The sequence below is a fragment of the Lemur catta genome, chromosome 4 (assembly GCF_020740605.2).
Source record: "Lemur catta isolate mLemCat1 chromosome 4, mLemCat1.pri, whole genome shotgun sequence".
In the NCBI taxonomy this organism is placed as follows: Eukaryota; Metazoa; Chordata; class Mammalia; order Primates; family Lemuridae; genus Lemur; species Lemur catta.
In genome coordinates, this window is record NC_059131.1 from 39,373,771 (window position 1) to 39,389,740 (window position 15,970).

Sequence of the window (15,970 nt, forward strand, 5' to 3'; positions counted from 1 at the left end):
AGTCATAAATTCTTTGCTTAGGCTGATGTCTAAAAGTTTTTTCTGGATTTTCTTTTAGAATGTTTATGGTTTCCTGCCTTATTAAGTCTTTAATCCATCTTGAATTAATTTTTGTATATGGGAAAAGATAGGGGTCCTGTTTCATTCTTCTGCATGCACAATCCAGTTTTCCCAGCACCATTTTTAGATAGGGCTTTCCTTCCCCAGTGTATGTTGTTGTCTTCTTTGTCAAATATCAATTGGTTATAGGTAGATAGTTTTATTTCTGGGTTCTCTACTCTCTTCCATTGTTCTATGTCTCCACTTTTATATCAGTACCATGCTATTTTGGTTACTATAGCCTTGTAGTATAATTTGAAGTCAAGTAATGTGATGCCTCCAGATTTGTTCTTTTTACTTAAGATTGCTTTGGTTATTCAGGTTATTTCTTGCTCCTAAATGAAGATTAAGATTTTTTTTTGATCTGTGAAATACTGGTATTTTGATGGGGATTGAGTTGAATCTATAAATCATCATGGGCAGGACATTTTTAACAATGTTGAGTCTACCAATCCATGAGCAGGGGGTATTTTTCCATTTATTTGTATCATCTATGATTTCTTTCATCAGTATTTTTTAGTTCTCCATGTGGAGGTCTTTAACCTCATTTGTTATATGTATTCCTAGGCCTTTTCTTTTCTTTGTAGCTATGGTGAATGCCATTAAGTCCTTGATTTCACTCTCAGCTTGACTGCTATTAGCATATAGAAATGCTCCTGATTTATGTACATTGATTTTGTAACCTGAGACTTTAATGAATTAATTTATCAATCTTAGGAGTCTTTTGGTGGAGTCTTTAGGGTTTTCTAGATACAAGATCAGTTCATCAGCGAACGAGGATTGTTTGATCACCTCTTTCCAGATTTTGATGCCATTTATTTCCTTCTCTTTCCTGATAAGTCTGGCTAGGACTTCCAATGCTGAATAGAAGTGGTGACAGTAGATACCCTTGTTTTTTTTCCAGTTCTTAGAAAGAATGCTTTTAATTTTCCCCATTCAGTATGATGTTGGCTGTGGGTTTTTCATATATGCCTTTTATGATTTTAAAATATGTTCCTTCTATGGTTAGTTTTTGAGAGCTTTTATTATGAAAGGGTGCTGGATTTTATTGAATGCTTTTTCTGCTTCTATTGAGATGAGCATGTGGTCTTTGTTTTTGTTTCCATTTATGTGGTCAATTACACCTATTGATTTGCATATGTTAAACCATCCTTGCATCCCTGGTGTGAAAACCACTTAATTATGGTGGATTATCTTTTTGATGTGCTATCTATTGAATTTGATTTGCTAGTATTTTGTTGAGGATTTTTATATCTATGTTCACAAAGAATATTGTTCTGTAGTTTTCTTTTTTTTTGTTATATCCTTTCCTGGCTTTGGCATCAGGGCAATACTGGCTTCATAAAATGAGTTAGGGAGGATTCCCTCCTTGTTGATGTTATGGAATAGTTTTTATAGGATAGGTACTACTTCTTCATTGTAGGTCAGGCAAAATTCAGCTGTGAATCAATCTGGTCTGGGGCTTATTTTTACTGGGAGATTTTTTTTTTTTTATTACTGCTTCAATCTCAATACTCCTTATTGGTTTGTTTAGAATTTCTATTACTTCCTGATTCAGGCTTTGGACATTGTGTTTCCACAAATTTATCCATTTCTTCTAGTTTTCTAGTTTGTTTGTGTACAGGTTTTCATAGTATTCATGAATGTTACTTTGTATTTCTCCTGTATCAGTTGTAATGTCTCCTTTTTCATTTCTGATTGAGGTTATATAGGCCTTTCTCTTTTATTTCTGGTTATTCTGGATAGTGGACTATATATTTTGTTTATCTTTTGAAAGAACAAACTTTTTATTTCATTGATCCTTTGTATTATTATTTTTTTGATTTCCATTTTGTTTAGTTCTGCCCTAAGCTTTGTTATTTTTTTTCTTCCCCTAGCTTTGGGGTTGATTTGTTCTTCCTTTTCTAGTTCCTTGAGATGTGACATTAGGTTGTTAATTTGTGATCTTTCTTTGTTTTTGATGTAGTCATTTAAAGGCTATAAACTTTTTCCTTAGACTTTGAGGTCTAGGTTTTGGATGGATAACTTGGTTATAGATATCGTTAGTGTGGTGTTTTTCTTGATTGCTAGTTATTCGTAGGCTGTAGTGTGGGTGTACTGTTTGTGGGCAGATTCCCCATTTCAGGTTAGCAAGGGAAGATGGAGGTGTGTGAAATCCTTTCTCTTTCCCCAGCCCTGTGGTCTTTTTAACAATGTGAACTATATTGGGATGCCCAGTTTAATCTCTAGGTCAATAGGTGGTGCTTATGGGTAAGAGTCAGCCATGTTCTGTATGATTGAGTGAGTAAATGCTGGAATGGGCGGTACAAGTTGTCCTCCCTCCAGTAGATGGTGCTTGCAGGAAAAACCCACCTGAAGTGTTGTTTTCTGGGACTTGTGACCAGCTCTAATCCCTCAAGAGAAGTGCTCAAATGCCCCAGGTGGTGGCTGGGGCCTTGGAGCTCCCAGGGTAATCCTTTCTCTCCACCACAGCATAGGTGGATGGAGGAGTGAGGTTGGGTAGGCCTGGGTATGGTGAGCCTGCCTTCAGGCTCCTCAAATGCCAGCAAGAGAGCTATCTTGGCAGAGGTAGAGGGTCACTTCCCAGGAAGCTGGGAAAAGCTACCAGGGAGGGACTAAAGCAGCCACACCAAGCCAGAAATTCTACTAATCAGGGGAGAGGCCATCTAGGATTCACAGTTTGGCTGTTGAGAGTGAGTTTCACTCTTCTCCCTCCTTCCCTGCCCCCAAATCTCCTTCTGGTGTCTGGCCACATGATGGAGCTCATACTAGCTGAGCACACTGATAATGGTGCCCTGGCCTGGGAACTTCCCTGTCCAGGATCCTGCCCTGGACCGAAAACACGGATTTCTTGTGTGGGGAGGGATAATCCAGTAGTGTGGTATGGCTCAAACCCACACTGCATTTTCCTTTAGGTTCTGCCCATGTGTGCTCCCTTGGCCCCCAAGATTAGTTCACAAATTTGCCCTCTGTACCCCTGAGCAACACAACTGAGTCCTAGGTGTGTGTACTCCCAGTTGAGTGTCAGAAATAAACAGGTATTTAGTAGATTTTTTTTAAGAAATACACTCCATGAGGGTGTCAGCAGTTACACACATGCACATACATACATAAATGGGTTTAGAGATTATGTCTGGGAACCTTAAAGTTTTAAAAAAAAAAAGCATGACCCTTTTTGTAAGACTTTTCAAAGATTTTGATGTGAATTGTGACTGATATCTAATATGTAGTATTTACAATGTTTTAACATGAAACTGCTTTTTGTATCAAATATCTTGTGGGATTCTTATTTTATGTAGTCTATTTTAGGAGATAATATGGTAGAATATAGTACATATGTAGGGAGGAAAAGAGAATAGAGTGTAATGAAGCCTAATTGAGTATATGTTAATAAATCATACAGTGCATTTTCAAACAATATCTCATTTAAGGAAAGGTCTGGGGAAAATTTATGAAATCCTTTGAGTGGCAGCCCAAATAATTTACTTTTTATACAGTTTATTCTAAAAGCCAAGAAAGGTTTAGAGACATATAAACAGTTTTTTTAATAAATATAAATGTAATCCTAGTATGAAGAAGATATATAAATGGGATAGCTATACACGGATATTTCCCAGTGAGTTATATAACACAAATACATCTAAAATCAAGTGTGACTTGCAAGAAAAAAGGTAGGCTAATTTTGTGCAGGTACTTCTGACTAATATGTGAATTGTCCATGACAATGGAATTTAGTGTGTTTTTCAAGAAACTATAATGATGTCACTTCCACATTCTTATGATGTGACTCAGTGAGTGCCCTCTTTCTAAGAATGTCACAGGTCACCAGGAGGCTTCATTGCCAGAGCCATACTTATGCATATTAATATTTTGATGAGTAGGTACTTGTACTCTGTATCAGAAACTATGTGAGATACTATAGGGGCTACAGTAAAGATATGTAAGACAAAAACTCTTGGCCTAGAGAAAATTGGCCTATCAATGGGAAAATGAAGTCTATGCATAAAATGGTGACAGCCATTATCATACAGCATATGATAAATGCTGAAATGAGTTTTAGAGGCTATTACTGTTGTAATAGTTGAATGTGGCCTCAACTTCTAGGAAGATGGGCCCTGAGAGCCTCTGAGCCAATCAGCAGCACAAATGTGTCTATGTTTATAAAAACATGAAGCTGTTTGGACATGGTGGGAGGTATATTGGTACAGGGATAAATATATAACTCTCTGTTCTACATTACTTTGCAATTATATAAAGTTTGCTATTTTTTTTTTTTTTTTCATTTCACTTGAGCCACACTTTTATCCCTGACCCATAGAGGGGAACCTTATATACTCACTGGTGCTTGCAGAAATTGCTGTGTAATTTTCTTTGTTAAGCCATGTTTTAATTTCACTAGAATCTTCTTCCTCTTTGCCTCTAACTCTTGTTACTGGGATCCTTTTACCTCCTGGTATGTATATTTCTCTTCATTGCTGTAATGCAAAGATGTATCCCATCTTACCTAAAGTAATAAATTTATTATTCAAGCTCTGGTCTCATACAGTACAGTCTCAACACTAGATACTTAATTAATGCTGGACCAATCTTTTCTATTTTATTTGACAAAGGAGATAAGAGTTAGAGATTGGAAAGAAAGAGAAAGAATGAAGATATGCGGTAAAAATTTAAAAAAAAAGAGTTTGTAAGAGAGAAAATTAAGGAAAGGTGAAGAGAAGGAAGAAAAGCAAAGGTGAAGAAAGAAGGGAAGGGAGGAAGAAGAGAAGGGACAAAAAATTTCAATGGAATTAGAAAAATCTAAGACTCACCTTGTTCAATACTGCATTATGGGTGTATGACCCTGAACAGATCAATTTATTTCTATGATAGTCAGTTTAAGTATCTGTAGAACATGGAGGCTGTACAATGATTATCAGTTACATAGTTCTCTGGCTTTTATGAATCATATATAAGGCCCCAGGGATTGCAAAATTCTCTAGAGCCCCAGAAGTGAATCCCTTGGAAAGTAGCTTGTTATATACTAAATTCTTATCCAGGAAGCCATTTATGATATCCTCTTTATCTGTCTTGAAGGACATATATTCTCTAATTATTTACATGGTCTATGTAATGAAAAGCCACACCCAAGTAACTATCTTTCCAGCTGTAATTAAGTCTTAAGCCCATGGAAAAATTTTGACAGCAATACATATTTATTAAATACAATTATGCATATTAACATCTGCTTTTCTTTTTAATGCTTCAAAGAAAGGGAGTGGTTAAGAATGGAACACATATCCAGTGAATGAGTTGTCCATTCATGACTCAGTTCACTAAACTGAACAGTGAAGGCCTTATTTTCTTTCAAAATTCTCATTCCCTTCTTCCAAGATGCAAATGAAGAAAATTAACCACTATTAAAAGTCTAACTATAGTACTATAAATATATTTCTTCATATATTCAATAAAATTTAATGACAATGCCTTCATCATTTTAAACATAAATATTAATATCTTTCTTTTAAATGCACTGGACATGTATAATTTATTGAAATATAAGTGATTTTCTTAATTATTATTGATTTTTGAAAAGACAGCTCCACTTTGCCACCAGCAATGCAATCTTATTGCATTTGTTAACACATACAATAAGATGTAAGTAATGTATACGTGAAACATTTCAAAGAAATGAATAGCTAGTATTCCACTAAGCTTCTGCTTGTCAGAATTTGTTTCTAGAAGGGTTATAAATGTTAGCAATAAGAAAGCTAACTGTTTCTATGTCCTCAGTAACACATTCTAGTCTATCATACGACTTAGGAGCAAAGGATTGGCTGAGATGGATGATGAATGATCAAATTAAAATCCTTCCCACTCTTAGAGCAAATATTTCTCATGCTGACAATTCATCCATTTACTATTCTTTTGTGAAAACCATCATATCCTGTAAGTCTCAATTGAAATTTGCAAAAAGTTTGGAGTCTTAGAAAATGATGTTTAGCTCTCCTCTATTCCCAACATTTACAGAAAAATAGATTAATAAATGTTAAATGCTTATTAATAATGACTTCATGTATACTGTATAGGATCCATCATGAGCCAATTTGAAAACATGCACATACACAACACACACTTTCATATAATGTATTTAACATGAGACCAGAAAATATGGATATTACAAAACAACTAGTCCCCCACGAATGAATGAAGGGCATATATAATGGAATCTCTTGCATTTCTAGGTAAGAGAGAAGGTCTGATTACTAAAAACTGCTTTTTTGAGCATAGACAGACATCTGTTGAGACCCAGATTTCTTAAATATAAGTTAGTATGGTGAATTTGGCATTTCCATTTGATTCAACATGAGACTGCTTCAAGTACTTTAGTTAGCTCCTTGGGCATATTGACTTATTAGTTTGATTTAACTAAAACTGATAGAGAAATTATATAATGATCTGCAAATCAGCTTCCTAACATGCTTGACCTGTTTAGGTCTCTCATAACCTAAAAAAAAAAAAAAAAAGGGTAGAAAAAGCCAAAAAGTGAGGTAGACTGAATACTGTTATCACATACTTGAAATCAGGAGTCTACTTAGGAGACAGTATCACGTCTAAGCTCATTTGATAGCAGTAGCTTTTGAGCCATTTTTATGTCAATCACAAGATTCTTCATCACTTGGTGTATATCAGGAAAAAAAGGTTTAAATCTTTTTGTTTGAGTTATATTTTTTGTTATAACATTTTATTATTTTCACTTTTAAATAGTATAAAAAAGCTTGTATATGGTCTATATAAACATTTCATAGAATAATAATCAAATGACCAGTCACTCAATTATTGGCAACATAAGAAACAGAAGAAACAGAACTTTACAACAATCTTTGCAGTATCCCACGTGTGCCCCTTGCATTCTGTCCACTATCCCTTTCTCTGCATGAACACTAGTCTCAGTCAGCTATGTGTTGGAGATACTTTTTCCAAATTCATAGATTTCCCCCCTTCCTTTATTGTATTTTAAATCAAAATGAGATCTTAATTCCACTGGATTTGAATTTCTCATATTTTTTCTTTTGGAGTTGCTATGTATTATAACTTGCACTAAGATCATAAAGATACTGTTCCTATATTTTCTTTAAGATGCTTACAGCTTTGCCTTTGGCACTTATATTTTTGAATCCATTTGGCATTTATTTTCAAGTATAATATGAGAAAGATATCTATTTTAATTTTTCCCATATGAATAAGCAAGTGTCACAGCATTATTTATTTAATAGTCTCTCCTTTCTGGAGCACCTCCTTTGTCGTCCATTGTGGTTAAAAATATGCACATGTTTATTTCTGGCCTCTCTATTGTGCTCTGCTGTTCTATTTTGTTCTAACCCTGTACCAGTGCATAGCTGTTTTAATTACTATGCTTATGTAATGTATTTTGAAACAGAGTAGAGTAATACTCCCAGGTTGGTTCTTCGTCTGACTCTTCTTGGTGTTTTACACTTCCATGTAAACTTTACATTCAGCTGATCAGTCTAATAAAAAAAAAACTTGCTGTGGAATTTGGGGAAATATTCAAAATAACTTGTGAATAATTGACATTTCTTTTAATGTGGTCTTTTAGATATTATTATTAAATGACCCATTTCTATTTACCCAAATATCATTGACCTCTAAGACCAAAAAAAGCCTCCCTAAAACAATAAAAACAATAAATAAATGACATGTCATTCAGAGATTATAATGTCTATGATTTTTTCCTAACAAATTTCTCTACTGAAAAGAGAAAAAAGAAACTATTTTTAGAATACTTTTATTCTAAAACACTGCGTTATATAGTGTTGTTATCTAATCCTCACAATAACTTTAAAAGTATGCATCATTAATTATCTGTTACAGATGAAACATTTGAGTGTCAACATAGTTGAGTACCAGTATATACTGAGAAGATACAACCATGGTAACTTGACCCTAGGTTTATGGGACCTAATTAGTATATGATATTCTACGTTTTATTTCCCCTGTTGCCAAGTGTGTGATCAGCATTAAATATTGCTTGATTCACCCATACAGTTTCCTGTCCTGAAATAATCCCAGAAGAAGCAACTTCTTCAGTGGGTCAGGATAATGAAAACCAACATCAGAATTTTTACTTGCTTAATAAAAATAAGGATATTCAAAAGTGTTTCTACTGTTTGAAGGGCAGTAACAGATATCAGATGATCAGATTTCAGAAACTGTACTGTATTATAAGTAGAAAGTACTGAATAAAACATATTCTATATCTGATGTCAGAAAACTAAAGTCACCCAAAATGGAACGTTCAACGTAATATGATAAATAATATGTTCAGTATCATTGAGCAAATAAGTGCTATGGCACCATGATTTGAGTAGGCCAAATCATGTTTCCAAAATTAAATCAGAAATTCTTTACAGATCAACAGAATCAGGTATCTATTAATTGTTAACAAGTCATAGTAAAAGCACCACGCATAAAAATTAATTCAAGATGGATAAAAGACTTAAATGTAAGGCATGAAATCATAAGAATTCTAGAAGAAAATGTAGTAAAAACTCTTCTAGATATTGGCCTAGGCAAAGAATTTATGACTAAGACCTCGATGGCAATTACAGCAACAACAAAAATAAATAAATGGGATTTGTTTAAACTAAAAAGCTTCTGCATAGCAAAAGAAATAATCAACGGAGCATATAGACAACTTACAGAATGGGAGAAAATATTTGCAGCTATACATCTAATAACGGGCTAATATCCAGAATCTACAAAATACTCAAGCAAATTAGCAGGAAAACAAACAAACAAACAAACAATCGTATAAAAAAGTGGCAAAATATGTAAACAGAAGCTTTTCAAAAGAAGATAGGAGGCAGAAAGTATGATCAAGGAAGTTACATATTTTTAGATTTCAAAATATTTAATTTGGTATTTTTGTGTAAATTTCTATTTTATTCACTTTAATTGTTTAGAAAATGCAAGAAAGTCAAGAATACCGATTCTTTACTTGGTCAAGATTTTACTTCAGTTATTTTAAAATAGTGGGAAGAAAGTGGGATTAAGAACATGATGACTTTTATTTAATCCTAGCTGCACCACTTGTTACCTCTTTGGTCTTAGATGATTATTATCATTCTTGAACATTAATTCTGCATCCATATCTATTAGAATTCTTATGAGCATTTAAAGCATCTTTAAAGTTTCAGGCACAGAATGGAATTTACTAATCTGAAACAATGAATTTTTAATATTATTATATAAATAAGGAGATTCCAAAACCTTTTGAGTCAGATTCATTGTCTCCTAGCATAATTTTTCTTAATTTGTTATCTTTATTTTATATTTGAAAAGTGGAACCAAATAACAGTTATTTCCCTACAACATTCTTTTGAACTATTTCAATATTCATCAAATCTTTGTTAATGCCACAATAGAAACTAAGTGGTGAGGGCTCCCTCCTTAAATTTTAGATAATTTCACAAAACTGTGCAATTTTGAGGAATGCTATATAAAACCATAAACAAGCTTTGACACCCTAAAAAGCTTTAAGACATTTTGTAACTTATCTTTTCCGTCTCTCATAACTTTTGTGAAAGGGTTCAAAATATAGATTGAGTAATTATACATTATACAAAAGTTTAAAACTGTTAGATTATACTCCCAAAATGATGTTGGGAAGTAATTAATATATTAAGTTCATAACATTTATGTGCTATCATCCACATACACTGTACTAACAAAGATAAGCAAGGCTACAGAAATGAAGGCGATTATAATCGAGTTCATTATCAAAGATAGGTCATTTATACTACATGTGGAAAGTGTGACAATAGGTAAGTTCTGCAGGAATCCCAAGAATGAATGATCCCTGGGTACTGGTGGTTAGAGAATACTGACCACAGAATCAGGAAGCTGTGAGTGATAGGAGAAATTTGGTTTGGAGAAAGAATTATGGGAATTATGCAAGAGCATGCACAATGGGGACATAAATTAAGGGTTATGGATGGTCATGAAAAAAGTATAAATGCAAGATTCTATGAAATGAAATTAAGACATTGAATCAACTTTATAGGCTAGAATATGTGGGATACTATCAAATGGCACAAAACCTCTTTTTACCAAAATAAATATTTATGAAAAAAAATCAGTGATATATGTCATATGTGAAGACAGATAGATTTGTGGGAAAATATGCATATTGTGGGGGAAACTAGCAAAGTATTTTTCTATATATGACAATATCGTCTCCATATGTGTCATGAACTTGCTGATTAACACTCTTATTATGGGACAATAAGGGAAGGGATATGTTACTGAACACAAGAGCTGTTGTGGAGGGCCTAGGTCCCGTAATTATTCACCATTTCTTCTCAGTTGTGAAATGTTAAGTGACAGGCAGTTTGGACTGTCAAGTTATGAGCAGCTGAAGGTGATGACAGAAAAAAGAAATGAGAGAAAAAGCACTCTGCAAAGGTCAACTTGCTATCCCATTTGAAGCAAAATTTTAAAAGAGAAAAATAGTAGAGTTTGAGTTATTAATAAAAATACTCTTCTAAGAACGATTGGACTAGAGCAAGCAAAATTTTTCTTAAAAAAATATATTACCAACATTGACAGGCAATTCAACATATTTAAAAGAAGGAAGGTAAGAAAATTTAGTGGCAGCAAGTGCAAAGCAATAATGAGATACTCTTGCATAATGTAATAAAAAAACTCTTTTATAGAAAATCAGAAATTACCATTTTTGAAATAATACAGAAATGTCTCTAAAACTTGACAGCACTGTCATTACCTCAGAAAAACATATAGAAACTTCTTTAAGAATAATGATGTTTAAAAACCATAGAAGAGAGACTTTTGAAATTTTGATGCTATGGTGTAGTGATTTGCAGACAATTACAATGAACTACATGACACATTTTTATCTGCCCAATCATGTCGTCATAAGCCAATGTGTCTGAACTGGCAAATCTCCAGTGTTATTGGGAAAGATAACTGTCTATAATAAGAGGAAGTTGATGACTATTTCTTTTTGTTAAACTTGCAAATGACTTTCCTGTGTTTGTAACTTCTGATTCTTTATTAGTGTCTTCTCCTGACTTTCTCCTCTCTTTACACAATCTATAAGGTCCTCAGATTTTGTTATTGGCATTAACAAACACATATAGCTGTGTGTGTATATACATACATATATAAATCAGAATCATTTTGAAGGAAATATATAAAGGCGAAATTGTGGAAATGAGGCAGTATATGTAAAAATTTGTGTTATTCCAAGTCAGTCTCTTCTCAGTTGTCTTAAGACTGATGGCTTGTTCACAGTGGTTACAACAAAAATACAGATACCACTTAACCATTTACTTAAAAATTTAGGTGTTCTTTTTCCCCTTTGCTGGATCACATCTATGCTTAGGATAAGTTTAAAGACAACCAATTGAATGTTGAAGAAAAATACAAGTTAACCAGGATTCCTGTGTACCAGAGTGTTTTGGGTGCGTGGTTCTCAACCAAGGAGGAAGTAGATATTAAATGCACCTGCTGAGATTTTTCAAACTACACTTGGTCCCCTTCATTTACCCTGCTTGAGGGCTAAGCTCTTTCTTTGTATTTCTATAAATGTTTTTGTGAGCGGAAAACAAAATAGAAGTCTTGGATTATCAAAATAAGTGTGTATACTAGACGTTTTCTTAAAAATAGAAGTTGGCAACAGAATAGTTATAGAAGATATTGGCTCAGGGCACAACAGAACATACATGAAAATAAACCAAAATAGAATTGAGATTCACTTTTGCAAGAGTATAATAGGTATTTCTAGATAAAGTTGTAGTGGAAAAAAATGACAGAAAAGTTCATTAAAAATGTAAGTTAAAATAAGTCATTCATTTGTACCGAGTAAAAAAGACAAAGTACTGGGGCTTAATGAACTAGCAGTTGTCTAATTATGATGTGATGTAGTTTAAAGCATTAAAAATTATGATGGAGTTTAAAGTGTAATGTGTTGAACTACAAGACAAAAACCAATTATTATGCTGAAATATGCAGTATGTATTGACATAATATCCAAGATATTTTTTGCCATTGTATATATGCAAATTGTGTGTCATTCTCTCATTTTTTGGGCATCTCTATATGGAGAAAGCCAGTGAACAATGAAATCAAGAATTACCTCATAAGAAGAAAGACGCAAGTTTATGTCCTGGGAAAAGCAGCTGATATTGAAAATGAGTTCAAACATTGTCTCTGAACAAGAAGGTATAAAGATTAGCTCTAAATTTCAATTATTCTTATCCACACAAAAAATAAAGATTACTGATTTTCAACGTGGATTAACAGTATTATTAAAGTTGATTAATAATATCCACAGAGATCTATGGATATTATTCTTAATTCCTGATCATTCACATCTATCCATACCTGAAAATCTTAAATTTCATTTTATTTTAATAGAAATCTGACATAAGGCTTTCTACAGCAATGTGGTCTTAGTACGGTGCAAGCTTGTTAAATTTTCAAAAGTCTGTCTAAAATGGGAGCTCCCAGTCAAATAAAGACTCAGCAGTATCAAGTTATTTGAATAAAAATTCAGAGAGATGGGAATATGCAGCATACTTAGATGTGATAAATGTGGGGTGACTGAAGATGTATCATATAAATACTTAGAAAGTCACAATCAAATCTCATTCCTCCCGAAGACAGTGACCAAACTCATGGAGATAAGAATTCCATCCTTAGTGACAGATGCTATTAAGTTTACCAAGAATATTCAAAGAGGATAAATAAGAGTGATGAATATGTGGCTACTGTTTCTTTTTCACTGGCATAATTTTTTTCCTGTAATACAGTGGAAAATAATAATATACAGCCACTTGTACTCAAACGTCCTTGAAAATAATTGTATCAATTTGGGATGAGGAAAATGAGTACCAGTACATACTGAGAAGATATAACCATGGTAACTTGAACCCAGGATTATTGGACCAAATTAGTATATGATATTCTACTTTTTGTTTCCCTTGTTGCCAAGTGTGTGATCAGCATTAAATATTGCTTGATTCACCCCATATAGTTTCCTATCCTGAGAAAATCCCAGAAGGAACAACCCCTGCAGTGGGTCAGGATGATGAAAATCAACATCAGAATTTTTACTTGCTCAATAAAAATAAGGATATTCAATAGTGTTTCTACTGTTTGAAGGGCAGTAACAGATATCAGATGATCAGATTTCAGAAACTGTACTGTATTATAAGTAGAAAGTACTGAATAAAACATGTTCTATATCTGATGCCAGAAAACTAAAGTCACCCAAAATGAAAAATGAAGGAAAAAAAATTGATGCTGAATTTCAATCCACATACTCTACTAGCATAATCTCTGCTTCTCTGAAGAAGAAAGGTGGCCTAGATATCAGGCAGCAAGTCATGCACTGACACACTTAAGCTCACCTTTCAGAGACTCCATAGCCCCCATGATGACTCTGAGTTATGTGGGATAGTTCCAGGCTTGTCTCGAGTAACAGATGAAAACTTAGAGCCTGTAATATTCTCTCATTGCTGATTTTTCCCTTAACCCATGTGAGGGTTTCAAAAATGGCACAAACAACAATTACAAGCTTAAAATAGCAGCCTATATATTGAGATGCAATGTTGAGAAAAGAAAACCTACAGAAGCCCTTGTGTTTTTTTTTCTCTCCATCCCTCAATATTAAAAAGAAGATACTTAAAAAATGGAGCTCTGCAAGTTTCTAGGTGACTTTGAGCCAGAAACAGTGTATGCAATGGAATTCTCAGACAGAATTCTGTGATCTTCGATGGCCCTCATCCTCCAAAGAAAATACCAGGGAAACTGGCTCACAGATAATGTTGCTGGTACACACAGACAATGTCTGTAACAATGTCTTTATTTTATTTTATTTTTTCAGAGTATTAGGGCAAACAGTGCTACCTAGAATCTTTATTCAAATAGGAATCAGCTCATGGACAGAAATCACAGTGCGGCAGCAAAAATTATTTCTCTTGGACATGCCATGCCATGGCCCCTCCCCATGGCCATGTGCCCAGAGAACTTGTCACTCTCTGCTCTCCACCTTTTACTAACTCTTCCCTGCCTGCGCCAGCTGGGCCAGAACCTCCTGACCTACCTTAGAAGGAGGAGGGGAGGGTTGGATGACCTCTGCCTCCTGGCTAAGCAGACTCTGCCACCCTCCCTGGGGCCCTCTGAGGTTACAGCCTTTAGCAGCGTCAGTTCTGAGCCCTCCGAGGAGCTGAGGATGGGGCTTCAATGTCTTTACATATGTGGGAGATTTTTTCCTATAGATAGTCTGCTTTTTGATATATGAGATACTATTTATTAATTGGTCCATTTCCTTTTGGAGTCTAATTCAATTCCTTATTCATTCATTCAATAAATATCCATGGAACATCTTTTAGGTGCATAGTTTCAGATGTAAAGGTTAACAAGTTAAGCAAGGTCCCCGCCTCCTTAAGTTTATATTCTAGTGGAAGGGAGATATAGACAATTATTAAGAAAAACAAGGGAACAAAATAATGATGGATGGCAAGAATTGCTGTGCTGGTAACTAGAGGAGGTTTGCTGTGACAGAGAAAAAAGGGGGTGGAAAGCTAATAAGGAGATGAACTATTTAGGGAAAATCTCTGAGAAGGTGATATGTAAGTTGACACAAAAGCTGAGAAGGGGTGAGTAGTGTCAAGTATATTGAGAAAAAATGTTTCAGACAGAGAATAGGAAGTATAAAATTCCTAAGGCAGGAAACTGAAGGCCAGTGTGGATAGAGAATAATAGAAAAGGATAAGAAAAACAAGATGTATGGGGTTGGGTAGATGAGTAACTTTGTAGATGAGTAACTAACTTCTGATGCCATAACTCTGGAATGAAATGTGGGCTCTTATTTATCTTCAAATTTTTCCTCCCCTATTTATGCTTGATCACAGAGATATGGTCAATCACATATGCTATCCATACATGAAAATATTAAATTTTGTTTTAACAGAGATCTGACAGAAGGTTCTCTATAGCAATGTGGTCTTAAAATTTCATAAAAACTGCTTAGTTCATAGTTATATATAAAATTTAACTTAGGCTAAATAATAAGAAGATAATGTTTAATAAAACATAAACAATAAAGCACAACTAATGGAGATATATATATATATATATATATATATATATATATATATTTCAATCACATTGGTGGATAGTGGGCATATAAAAGCTAGGAGATAGCAGCAACCTCTACTATTGTCAATTTTCCCCTTTCCAGTGCTAATTAAAAGAAAGATTCTGTTGCCTATACAACTGACATTTTTCCAATATGTCATTTGTTTTAGTGTAGATTGCTTTGTTGTTGTTGTTGTTAGCTTTTTCTTTTTGAGACAAGGTCTTACTCTGTCACCCTGGCTAGAGTACGGTGGCATGATCATAGCTCACTGTATCTTCCAATTTCTGGACTCAAGAAATCTTCCTTGCTCAGCCTTCTGAGTAGCTAAGACTACGGGGGTGCACCACCACACCCAGCAGATTTTTTAAAAATTTTTGTTGAGGAGGGTCTCGCTATGTTGCTCAAGCTAGTCTTGAATTCCTGGCCTCAAACAATCTGCCATCTTGGCCTTCCAAAGTGCTAGAATTACAAGTGTGAGCCACCACAACCAGCCTATTTCAGATAGTTGAAGGAAGAGATATATAACATAAATATTGCCTACAACTTTCAACTTTAGAATTTCCTGTCAATGAGTGATTGCAATTCCAACAACCTGGCCTGAACTTGAAATACAGTCATAGAGTTTTAAGAAAACTTAAGGGATCCCCTAATCTTTTGAAAACAAAACAAAATAGGATATTAAACCAGCTTAAAAAAAAGCTGCCATGT